Below are 12,948 nucleotides of genomic sequence, written 5' to 3' on the forward strand. Positions count from 1 at the left end.
TCTAAATTCAATTCTACAAGGGAATCCACTGACGAATCTTCTTTCATCTCTGAAATTTTGCAAAAGAGTATCTGACACATTTCAATGTCAATGGGCTCACATTTGCACATTTGAGATCTCGATGAATTTCCATTTAAATGACATTGACATTTTAAGGCTATCTGGGGTTGAATTCTTTTAGTTTGTAATTCAGCTATCAATAAAACCATGATACTTACAAAATTCTAATTTACAGTATCGATCCATTATGTAATATGTGTTTTAATTACAAAAGGTTTTTAACCCCATTAATATTAAAATAAAAAAATTACAAACAGGAAAAAGCCTATAGCTTTTTCTTAATGGGAATAGTAAGAGACGACATGGCTACATTCTACGATAACGTCATTGATCAATCTTGAACATGAAATATGCAGTTTTCGTAAAAAAATTGTATCCACTCTCCAATCAATCTGAGTCTTAAAAAGGGCACTAGAACTTCTAAATACCAATCCAATGAGCCCCCTCCAAAGTTTATATGATCGCCCTTTCTATATATACCTTATATGCCCCCAGGGCATAACTAACAACTCTTGCCCACAGGGCTGTGAGGGGGGGGGGGAAATCCTCAAAGACAAAATTTCCGGACCTTTCAATTACGTTGGGCACTGGCCCTTTCCGTTTCAAATCGAATGAGCTATTTTTGAAGTTTCTAGGACAACAAATGGCCATATTAAAATTAAAATCAGATGCATTTCGGAAAATACGAGGTCTGAGGGTGGGAGTATCCACCCTTAGATCCCTCTGAATTTTAAAAGAGCACTAGAGATTCTGATTACCAATCTAATTCGCCCTCACCAAAGGTTATAGGATCACCCTTTCTATATATACCTTATATGCCCCCAGGGCAGAATTTACAACCCTTGCCTTGAGGGCTGTGGGGGGGTGTCATCCTCAAAAACATAATTTCAAGACCTTTCAATTACGTTGAACAAAATGGCTATCTCAAAATTTTTTATTCAATGTGTTTGGGGAAATCGTGGGCGTGGGAGGGGGGTTAGTTGCCCTCCAATAAATTTTGATTTTTAAAACGGGTACTTCCTCTTTCAATTTCCAATCGAATTAACTTTTTTCGAAGTTCCTTCGACAACAAATAGCCGTCTCAAAATTTCTATCAGATGCATTTCGGGAAAATACGATGTGTTGGGGGGGGGGGTGGTATCCCCCCTCTGGTCACTTTGCATATTAAAAAGGGCTCTAGAACTTCTGATAACCAATCCAATGAGCCCCCTTTTTTTGGCTAAAAAGCCATTTAGCCAAAAAAAAGCAAAAGTAATATACACATTTTGTTTTAATTTTTCATGTAAGGTGAGCCAAAATCAAAACATGTATTAATTCAAAAACATTCAGAAATTAAATTTAAAAAACAAGTTTTTTTAACTGACAGTAAGAAGCGATATTAAAACTTAAAACGAACAGAAATTATTCCGAATATGAAAGGGGCTGTCCCCTCCTCAGCGCCTCGCTCTTTACGCTAAAGTTGGACTCTTTTTCTCAAATTCTATTTTTTTAAACAATAAAAAACTTTAGCGCAAAGATCGAGGCAGTGAGGAGGGGACAACCCCTTCATATACGGAGTAATTTCTGTTCGTTTTAAGTTTTAGTACCGCTCCTTACTTTCAGTTAGAAAAATCTTTCTTTTTTTTATTTAATTGACAAAAAGATTCAACACAGCAATGGGTCTATAGGCATTGCAAAGGTGAAAAAGTTTCGCTCGCTTTATCAGAGGAAAATTATATTAAAGCTCGTATTGGTTAATTAAGAGCGATTATTTTATAATTAAGTGCGATAATTAGTGCGATAAGTGCGATAAGTGCGATTGATAATTTTGTTGAGAACGGGGCTTTTGAGCATAAAACAATTAAGAACTGATGTCACTTAAACCTATTAAATAAAAAAAAAGTTTTTTTAACTGAAAGTAAGGAACGACGTTAAAACTTAAAAACGAACAGAAATTATTCCGTGTATGAATGGGGCTGTCCCCTCCTCAACGCCTCGCTCTTTACGCTAAAGTTTTTTATTGTTAAAAAAAATAGAGTTGTGAGAAAGTAAAATTTCAGCGTAAAGATCGAGGCGTTGAGGATGGGGCAGCCCCTTTCATATACGGAATAATTTCTGTTCGTTTAAAGTTTTAACGTCGTTCCTTACTTTCAGTTAAAAAAAACTTGCTTTTTATTTAATTTTTGAACGTTCTTGAATTAATGCAGGTTTGGTTTTGGCTCACCGTACATGAACAATTAAAACAAAATTTGCATATTAACTTTACTTTTATTTGGTTAAATGGTTTTCTCGAAACTTGTTTAATTTTATTTACGAACGTTTTTATTAGTAATAAATATGCGTAACTTACGAATTAACTTACGTAACGAACCTCTATATTCATTTATTTTTAATACGTATATTAGGGGGTTTGCCCCCTAGTCAATACCTTGCTCTTTAACTTACTATTCAAAGATATTTGATTGTTAAAGCAAGTCCGATTTCTTACAACGATTTCTACTAAGCTTCAAACTTTTGGTATGCTTTTCTAAGGTTTTGGAATTGTTGTAATCCCTTGCTAAAATATATACAAATATTTTTTGCAATTACCAGTTTCTTATTCTTTAGGCAATTTAATGTCTTTTCATACTGAATCTATTCATAAATACACAGAACTGTTTGACTACGTAAACCCTGATTACAAACAGGAAAAAGCCAAAGGCTTTTTCTTCTTTGGAAGAGTAAGAGACGAACCTCAAAGATCTGGCAGCTAACCTAGTGCAACATACGTAATGGTTTGCAACATACGTAACGGATTTGATTGGAAATAGAACTACCATAATAACAATATCTTATAAAAATAGAAAAGTGGCAAATAATACGTGGCAATAGGGGCAAATAGTGTCTATGAGCTTTATATGCTGTATTTATTTATATTCCCTGCTGTCTGTATGAGAAAATAGCCACAGAAGTAATGGGGTTTGATTGGAAATAGAACTACCATAATAACAATATCTTATAAAAATAGAAAAGTGGCAAATAATACGTGGCAATAGGGGCAAATAGTGTCTATGAGCTTTATATGCTGTATTTATTTATATTCCCTGCTGTCTGTATGAGAAAATAGCCACAGAAGTAATGGGGTTTGATTGGATTAATTAAAAAAAAACTTTCCGAAAAATAATTTTTTAAAAGAAAATTAAAGGAAATTTTAAACTTAATCTCAGGATATAAAAATACCTTTTAAAATTCAAACTCAAAACGACCAGAAATTACTATTAAAGAGTAAATGAAACCCAAAATGAGCAAAAATTAAATAAACAATCATAGCAAAAAACATACAACAAGTAATAATATAAATGAATAAATAGATCTTAAAGCAAGTAATGCTTAGATTGAATATGAAAATCAAGCAAAAACGAAAACAAATATTTTGCTATTAAAGTATAAATGAAACTTAAAACGAACAGAAATTAAATAACAATCAATGCGAACAAACATACAATATATATTAATGTAAACGAATAAATAAATCTTAAAACGAGTGAAACTTAAATTAAATATGCAAATCAAGTTTGAATCGACTAAAAATAACTACAAACAAGAGTTTGGGTATCCCCACACTGCAGAAGCCATAAAACCTACTGCGTCATTGGCGCTTTACTGAAAACAATTATTTCATTAATTAAGATTTTAGGGAATAAATATCAGCATATGTATGTTAAATTGACAATGCACATTTTTTTTTTCAGTAAACTCATTTGAATTTTTTTTCAGTAAAGTACAAGTTATATTCTGGCTTTTAGAAAGCATAGGGGTTTTGAACCCTACTTATATTAATTTATGCTCGTTTTGAGATTGTCTCTAATATTTATTTTAATTTTTGTTCGTTTTGGGTTTCATTTATTTATTGATACTGATTTGGGGTAGTTGTATGCTTGGTAGATTATATGATAGTCCAGACGCCATGTGTTGAAAATATGAACCATACCACGACGGAATGGGGCTGCTACGAGAATTAGTCTACCCTCCACCCCCCTAAATTGACCATGCAGATTCAAAAATACCATTGGCACTTGCTTGCGAGTGGTGGAACCCTCCGAAACTTGACATTTTATCATATTTTAGTGTTTCATACGAGAAAATGCATGTTCCACAAAGTTTGAGGTGCAGTTTTCCGCTCAAATAGAAATACCTAGAAGCCATAGAATGTTTTCATAACAAACTAACACGATTAGCTACAAAAAATGGCAGAGTTAAAAAAAATGGCAAAACTATACGAGTCTTGAACAGTCTTGGAAAGTATAAAGAAAATCAAATTGAATATTATATATATAATGATATTAATTGTTGACCGATCCATCAGTTCAAGATTTTTTTTTTCACCGTAATTTTTATTTTCATTTTCAATGCTGTAAGAACTGGAAAATAATTTATTTGTAATATACGAGTAATTCGTTTTCAATGATGCACCAATGACACAGAAGGCTTTAGGTTATTACAGTTAAAGAAGGGGGCAGTATCCAAATTTTGTTTGTAGTGAAACTATTTGTCTTGACCAATCTTGAAAAGAAATGATAAATTAAACTGAATATATGATGAATAATGACATTAATTGCTGAAAGCTCATCAGTTCAAAATTTTACTTTAATTTTAATATTTATTTTCAATATTAAGTAAATATGAAAACATTTGTAATATAGTTTATTTTTAGTAAAGCGCCAATGACGCAGTAGGTTTTAGGCTTCTGCAGTGAGAAGATACCCAAACTCTTGTTTGTTGTTATTTTTATTCGATTCAAACTTGATTTGCATATTCAATTTAAGTTTCACTCGTTTTAAGATTTATTTATTCATTTACATTAATATATATTGTTTGTTCGCATTGATTGTTATTTAATTTCTGTTTGTTTAAATTTTCATTTATACTTTAATAGCAAAATATTTGATTTTATTTTAAGATTGATTATCATATTCAATTCAAGTCTTACTTGCTTTAAAAATTATTTATACATTTATATTACTGCTCGTTGTATGTGTTTGCTATGATCGTTAATTTCATTTTTGTTCGTTTTGGGTTTCATTTATTATTTGAAAGTGACTTCTGGTCGTTTTGAGTTTGAATTTTAACAGGTACTTGCATCTCTTGAGCTTAGGTTTAAAATGGCCTTTACTTTTCTTTGAAAAACTCATTTTTCCGAAAGTTTTTTTTTTAATTAATTTTTGTTCGTTTTTGATTGCAAAAAGTTTCAAGTTTATGGCATGGGGGGGGTGCTTACTGTCCGATTATTCTTGACTTTAAAAAACGGAGCTAGAACTTTCAATTTAAATCGAATTAGGCTTTTTTCAAAGTCAATACGATTACCTCTAGACAGCTTGCATAACTTGTGGACAGCGATTGACAACAATGAATGGATTGAAAAATAGCTCCAATAAGGGGGTTTAGACCATTTCACTTACTGAAACAAAGGGATCACGACTGTTTGGAATTGACCTTAATAGGAATTTGTGTGCCAAAGCAATTTTGCATCTATCACAGAATATGTATTTTAACCTTATAATTGGGTAATTATGATAAATTTCCTATGTGTTCTTCCCATACAAAACCCCTTCCCAAAGTTATAAACCCCCCTTAATAAGTTATGCCGCAGGGCATTACTTACAACGCCTGCCCCTGGGCCCTGGTGGGCTGTGTCGACACCGGAGTTTTTTTGTTATCAGAACTTTGAACTATTTTAACAAAATGTCTATCTCAAAATTTTTATCTGATGCATTTAGGGCGTGGAGGAGGCAGAGGGGATAGTTGCCCTTCAATCTCTTTTGACTCTTAAAAAGTGAACAAGAACTTTCAATTTTCAATCAAATGAGCCCTCTCTAAAGTTTATACGAGCATCCCTTACATAAGAAATAATATGAAGGATTCGGAGAATCCTTAAATTACAACCCTTGCCCTGAGGGCTATGGGGGAGTTGTAATCCTCAAAGACCTATTTTCCAGAACTTAAAACTACGTTTAATAAAATGGCTGTCTTAAAATTTTGATTGGATGTGTTTGGGGAAAAGGTGGGCGTGAGAGGGGGTTAGTTGCCCTCAAATCACTTTTGACTATTACAAAGGGCAATAGCCCTCAGAATTTCCAATCGAATGAGCCTTTTCTGAAGTTTCTACGACACTGCCTTCTGTAAAAACCTTATATGCCCCCAGGGCATAACTTAAAACCTTGTCCTGAGGGTTGTGGGGGATTGTCCTCCTCAAAAACATATTTTCTATATGGAAATCAACTACGCGGAACAAAATGGCTATCTCAAAATTTGATTGGATGTGTTTGGGGGAATGATGGGCGTGGGGGGGGGCTAGTTGCCCTCCAATCACTTTCGACTATTAAAAAGGGCACTAGTGCTTTGAATTTCCAATTGAATGTGCCTGTTTTGAAGTTTTTACGACAAAACCTTCTATAAAAACCTTAAATGCCCCCAGGGCATAACTTAAAACCCTTGCCCTGAGGGTTGTGGGGGATTGTCCTCCTCAAAAACATGTTTTCTATCTGAAAATCAAATACGCTGAACAAAATGGCTATCTCAAAATTTTGATTGGATGTGTTTGGGGGAATGAGGGGCGGGGGGGGGGCTAATTGCCCTCCAATCCCTTTCGACTATTAAAAAGGGCACTATCCATTTGAATTTCCAATCGAATGAGCTTTTTGTGAAGTTTCTACGACAACGCCTTCTATAAAAACCTTATATGCCCCCAGGGCATATCTTAAAACCCTTGCCATGAAGGTTCTGGGGGAGTGTCCTCCTCAAAAACATATTTTCCATCTGGAAATCAAATAAGCTGAACAAAATGGCTATCTCAAAATTTTGATTGAATATGTTTGGGGGAATAATGGGCGTGGGGGGAGGGGCTAGTTGCCCTCCAATCACTTTTAACTTTTAAAAACATCACTAGCCCTTTGATTTCCAATCGAATTAGCCTGTTTTGAAGCATCTACGTCAACGCCTTCTATAATAACCTTATATGCCCCAAGGGCATAACTTAAAACCCTTGCCCTGAGGGTTGTGGGGGAGTATCCTCCTCGAAAATATAGTTTCTATCTGAAAATCAACTACGCTGAGCAAAATAGCTATCTGAACATTTTGATTGGACGTGTTTGGGGAAATGCTGGGCGTGGGGGGGGGCGGGGGTTAGTTACACTCCAATCACTTTCGACTATTAAAAAGGGCACTAGCCCTTTAATTTCGAATCGAATGAGCATGTTTGAAGTTTCTACGACAACACCTTCTATAAAAACCATATATGCCCCCAGGGCATAACTTAAATCCCTTGCCCTGAGGGTCCTGGGGGAGTATCCTCCTCAAAAATATATTTTCTATATGGAAATCAACTACGCTGAACAAAATGGTTATCTCATAGTTTTGATTGGATGTGTTTCGGGGAATGATGGGCGTGGGGGGCTATTTGCCCTCCAATCACTTTCGACTATTGAGATTGGCGCTAGCCCTTTAATTTTCAGTCGAATAATCCTGTTTTGAAGTTTATACGACAACACCTTCTATAAAAACCTTATATGCCCCCAGGGCATAACTTAAGACCCTTGCCTTGGGGGTTATGGGGGGGTGTCCTCCTCAAAAAAATATTTTCTATCTGGGAATCAACTATGCTGATCAAAATGGCTATCTGAAAATTTTTATTGGATGTGTTTGGGGAAATAATGGGCGTGGGGGGGGCGGAGGCGTCTACTTACACTACAACAATTTTCGAGTATTAAAAAGGGCACTAGCCATTTAATTTCCAATCGAATGAGCCTGTTTTGAAGTTTCTACGACAACGCCTTCTTAAAACCTTATATGCCCCCAGGGCATAACTTAAAACCCTTGCCCTGAGGGTTGTGGGGGAGTATCCTCCTCAAAAATGCATTTTCTATCTGGATATCAACTACGCTGAACAAAACGGCTATCTCAAAGTTTTGATTGGATGTGTTTGGGGAAATGATGGGCGTGGGGGGGGGGGGGGTAGTTGCACTCCAATCACTTTCGACTATTAAAAAGGGCACTAGCCCTTTAATTTCCAATCGAATGAGCCTGTTTTGAAGTTTCTACGACAACGCCTTCTATAAAAACCTTATATGCCCTCAGGGCATAACTTAAAACCCTGCCCCGAGGATTGGGGGGAGTATCCTCCTCAAAAATATATTTCCTATCTGGAAATCAACTATGCTGAACAAAATGGCTATCTCAAAATTTTGATTGGATGTGTTTGGGGGAATAATGGATGTGGGGGGGGGGGGGCTAGTTGTCCTCTAATCCCGTTCGACCACCATAAAGGCCCCTAGCCTTTTAATTTCCATTCGAATGAGCATTTTTTGACGATTCTACGACAATGCATTCAATAAAAACCTTATATGCCCCCGGGGCATAACTTAAAACCCTTGCCTTGAGGGTTGTGGGGGAGTGTCCTCCTCCAAAAAATATTTTCTATCTGGAAATCAACTACGCTGAACAAAATGGCTATCTCAAAATTTTGATTGGATGTGTTTGGGGGAATGATTGGCGTGGGGGCCTAGCGGTCCTCCAATCATTTTAGAATATTAAAACGGGCACTGGAACCCTCGATTCCAATCGAATGAGCCCCGTTAGAAGTTTTTACGATGACCCCTACCGCATGATGTGCCTCTAGAAAAAAAATAATAAATAAATAATAATAATAATAAAACATTGGAGCCGTATGGCCTTTACTATAGGCAACGCTGCAGTGTTGCCTCTAATGGGCTGTGGTTTTCTTTCTACTAGGTTGCAGCTACTGCTGCAACCATTATTTAGAGTTTATTCTTTACTTTTATGTAGAGTTCGGTCTTTACTATAATCTCTTTCTAGGTTGCTATCTGCCGCAAAAACCCGGATCAGCTGGCATTTTTGTTTTCATTAGGCACTATTTTTCCTTCTTTTTTTAAATTTTGGTTACCATGGTCTGTGGTTGGTCTTTTACTCAGTTGCAGCTATAGCTGTAACAAATATGATGCTACATCGATACTATTTCGGTTTGTCATCAAAGTATTATATTATCTTGTAAAAAGATGAACATGTTGCCTAACCTTGCATATGATTATTTATTAGCCTTTGACGAAAATTGCATTTTAATTTAGTATTTCAGTTACAGTGGGCTAGACTTCGTTCTTTACTAAAAACCAGTAACAAAAAAAAGCTTTTGGAAAGGCATTTGCTGAATTTGAAGTGTGGTGTTTATTAATATAATTACACAATGCACTAGATGTAGCAATTTCCTTTAAAATGAGCCATTAAACATAACCTGAACCATTAACCATTAATAATAACCTGATTACAAACAGGAAAAAGCTTACGGTTTTTTTTCTTTGAAATAGTAAGAGACGAACCTCAAACAATCAAATAGCTAACTAATTCCAATGTATGCAATGGTTTGTTATTCCAATGACCGTCTTTTAATATAATATGATGCCGGGCTTTTTCAGCAGTTTAAGATGAATCATCCTTTAAACCTTACTGCAGAATTGACGAAAACAAAGAAATACGGCAATTTCTATTTTTACTGAAAAAGTTTTAAACTAAATATTAAGGAAAACAGAGCAATATAAATTTCTGTAGTGAAACTTTCTACATTCATTCAAAATCGTCAAAATAAGAATTAAAATAGCACATAATATGTCGCTAAACTGCGTCTGTTGTTTCTGGTAATATTTTATTTTTCTTAATGGAGCTTTCGAGAAGTCATAGCCGTTTACCATCGCTCTCTGACATTCCGCTTTCCATAGCTGCCACATCCCCTAAATCCAGTTCTTCCTCCATAACCTCTACTATTCTGGCATTTGAACCAGGCTTCTGGGTTCTTTGCAACTTCATACAATTTTGGGTCGACTTTTTGATTTGCTTCATTGAGAACCCCTATTAAATCTTTAGCCTTGCTTCCATTCTGTGGGGTGAAGAAGGTGTATACAACCCCAGTCCGGTTGGACCTCCCAGTTCTTCCTATTCTGTGAATGTAATCTTCACTATTATGAGGGTAATCATAGTTAATTACATATTTTATGTCGTCGACGTCTAGACCGCGGGCTGCAACATCTGTTGCCACTAATATATTTATCTAGCTATTTCTGAAGTCTTTCAGAGTCCAATCTCGTTCTCTTTGATCTTTGTCACCATGAATGGCCTTTGCTGAATACCCATCTCCACGAATACTGTCTTCTATGTTGTCAGCCATTTGTTTTGTTTCTACGAAGATAACTGTCTTGTTTTCCTGCTTTTTGGAGATTTTATTCAAAAGTACAATTAACTTGAGGTTTTTCTCTTGTTCTTTGCACACTTCCACAATTTGTTGAATATTGTGATTGGCGGATAAATCCTTTGGGCCGACGTTTAATTTGATGTGTGAGCCTAAAAAGTCTTTTGCTAGGCGTTCAACTTCCCTCGGCCAAGTGGCTGACCACATCAGAATTTGACTTTCACCGCTAATTTGTCGAAAAATTTTCTTGATTTGCGGTTCAAAGCCCATATCAAGCATTCTATCTGCTTCGTCCAGGACTATGTAAGTACATCGCCTAAGGTTTATTTTTCCTGTTTCTAAAAATTCAATCATTCTCCCAGGAGTAACAATGCAAAGCTCAGATCCTTGTTCCAAATTTCGTATTTGCTGCAATTTTGGAGACCCACCGAAGACACATGTGCTTCTTATGCGAGACGACGATCCATATTTGTCTGCCACAACTTTGATCTGTTGTGCTTATTCTCTAGTCGGAGCCAAAATCAAAGCTATTGGTCCATCTCCTTTTTTAAGATTTGCCTGGTTTTTAATGTGGACGATCGATGGCAGTATATAGGCCAGCGTTTTACCTGATCCAGTTGATGCAACCCCTACCATATTTCTACGAGATAAGGCAATTGGCCAACCTTGTGCTTGGATTGGAGTGGGACTATGTAATCCGTGTAATGTCAACTGAGATTTTAAATTGTCAGGAAAACCAGATTCTTCGAAAGATATGATTGGATGAGGGACATCTACTCCTTCAACTAGAATTTCTTTAGAATCACGATCGCTGTCTACTTCTTTTTTGGATCTTTTTACGACAGTAGGATGGGGATTATAGAAATTCTTTTGTAATGGCTGTCGTTGGTAAGTGCCATCACGTCCTTGGTTCGAAAAAGTACCACCTGAATTTTTAGACCCTTCGAACTTGCTGTTGTGTTCGTGATTACTACGAAAGTATTGCTTGGGATTACCATCTCGTCTTATACTGTATTGGTTAGAATCAGTGGCAAACTTGCTGCTAAGATTATTGATTTTTTTTTTCGCGTGCTTCTGAGCGACCAGTATCTTGTTCTCGTGTAGGCTTGTAAAAAGTTCCATTGGAGTTTCGAGATTCTTCAAACCTGCCATTTTGAATAATATGATGGCGAGATAAGCATTCTGTCGTGCCACCTGCTTGTCTTCGATTTAAATAACTTGAGTGAATGTTTCTATAACTATTAAGGATCTTAATAAAGATAAACTTACACTCTTTTATTTATTTAAATTGTATGAGTAGAAGTAGTAATAGTAGTAACCCCAAAAGTTTCAACTTAATACCCCCAGTCGTTCTTGATATACTGCTGAGGTGTCTTATTGGCAACCATTTAATACAAAGACTTTTGATTTATTATAAAGCAACATTTAGTTTTAAAGGATAATGGGCCAATTGCATAATTGTGGGTGGTTGACATGCCTAATATCCCTAAAGACATAGTTGCTGAACCGAAACTGGCTGTCTCAAAATTTTGACTGGATGCGTTTAGAAAATGAATGGACTTGAGGAAAGGACTGCCTGCCCTTCAATCTCTTGTTACTCTTAAAAAGGACAACAGACACTCGCGCTGTAATAGGAGTGCAAGGGGGAGGACTTCCTCCACCATATATCTAATAGAAATATTTTAAACAAGTAAAATCAAAGTGAAAACATTTTAAATTTATTTTGTTTTCAGTAAAGTGTAAATTATGTTCTGGTCTTGAGAAGGCATGGGGGATGTTAGCCCTATTCATGTTATCTTTGCTCGTTTTGAGTTTGACTGTATGATTTAAATAAACAAAATACTTTTTAAAATTTTTAACTGTTTTTAACTTTAATAAATTAAAAATTATTAAAAATTTAAGGAATATATATGAGTATACGTATACTAAACTGGCAATCCACAGCCATTTTTTTTTTCAGTAAAGTGCAAATTATGTTTTGATCTTGAGAAGGTTTGGGGGGTCGTCAAAGACATAATTTCCAGACCTTTCAACTACACTGAAAAAATGGCTATCTCAAAATTTGGAATAGATATGTTTTGGGAACTGATGGGCGTCGGGGGGGGGGCTGTTTCCCTCCAATCACTTTTGACCAATAAAAATGGCACTAGCCCTTTCAATTTTCAATCAAATGAGCTTTCTCGAAGTTTCTGGACAACAAATGGCCATCTCAAAATTTCTGTCAGATGTATTACGGTAAAATGCGAGGTTTGGGGGTGGGATGGGGGGGGGTTATTCCACCCTCCGGTCACTAAATCTTAAAAAGGGAACTAGAACTTCTGATTACCAATCCAACCAGTCCCCTCCAAAGTTTGTACGATCACCCTTTCTATATATACTTTATATGCCCCCAGGGCATAACTTACCTTGTACTGAGGACTGTGGAGGGGGATGGGGTTATCCTTAAAGAAATGATTCCCGGTTCTTTCAATCATGTTGAACAAAAAGGCTATCTAAAAATTTTGATGGGATGTATTTGGTGAAAGAGTGGGCGAGGGAGGGGGTCAGTTGCCCTCCAATCACTTTCAACTATTAAAAAGGGCACTGACGCTTTCAATTTTCGATCGAATGAGCTGTTTTCGAAGTTTTTTCGACAACAAATGGCAATTTCAAAATTTTTATTAGATACATTCCAGGAA

The 12,948-nt window shown here is 36.0% G+C and overlaps 1 protein-coding gene and 1 pseudogene across 1 annotated transcript in view; both read right to left on the reverse strand.

The window, feature by feature from the left end:
* The window catches only part of Rep (Rab escort protein), a 115,925-nt gene that overhangs the window by 27,385 nt on the left and 75,592 nt on the right, over positions 1–12,948 (reverse strand). The gene's annotated exons all lie outside the window — the stretch shown is intronic.
* Positions 9,770–11,158, reverse strand: LOC148952425 (putative ATP-dependent RNA helicase DDX17 pseudogene; annotated as a pseudogene).

The sequence above is a fragment of the Artemia sp. Qi Xiang Cuo genome, chromosome 5 (assembly GCF_049724085.1).
Source record: "Artemia sp. Qi Xiang Cuo chromosome 5, ASM4972408v1, whole genome shotgun sequence".
NCBI classification, from domain to species: Eukaryota; Metazoa; Arthropoda; class Branchiopoda; order Anostraca; family Artemiidae; genus Artemia; species Artemia sp. Qi Xiang Cuo.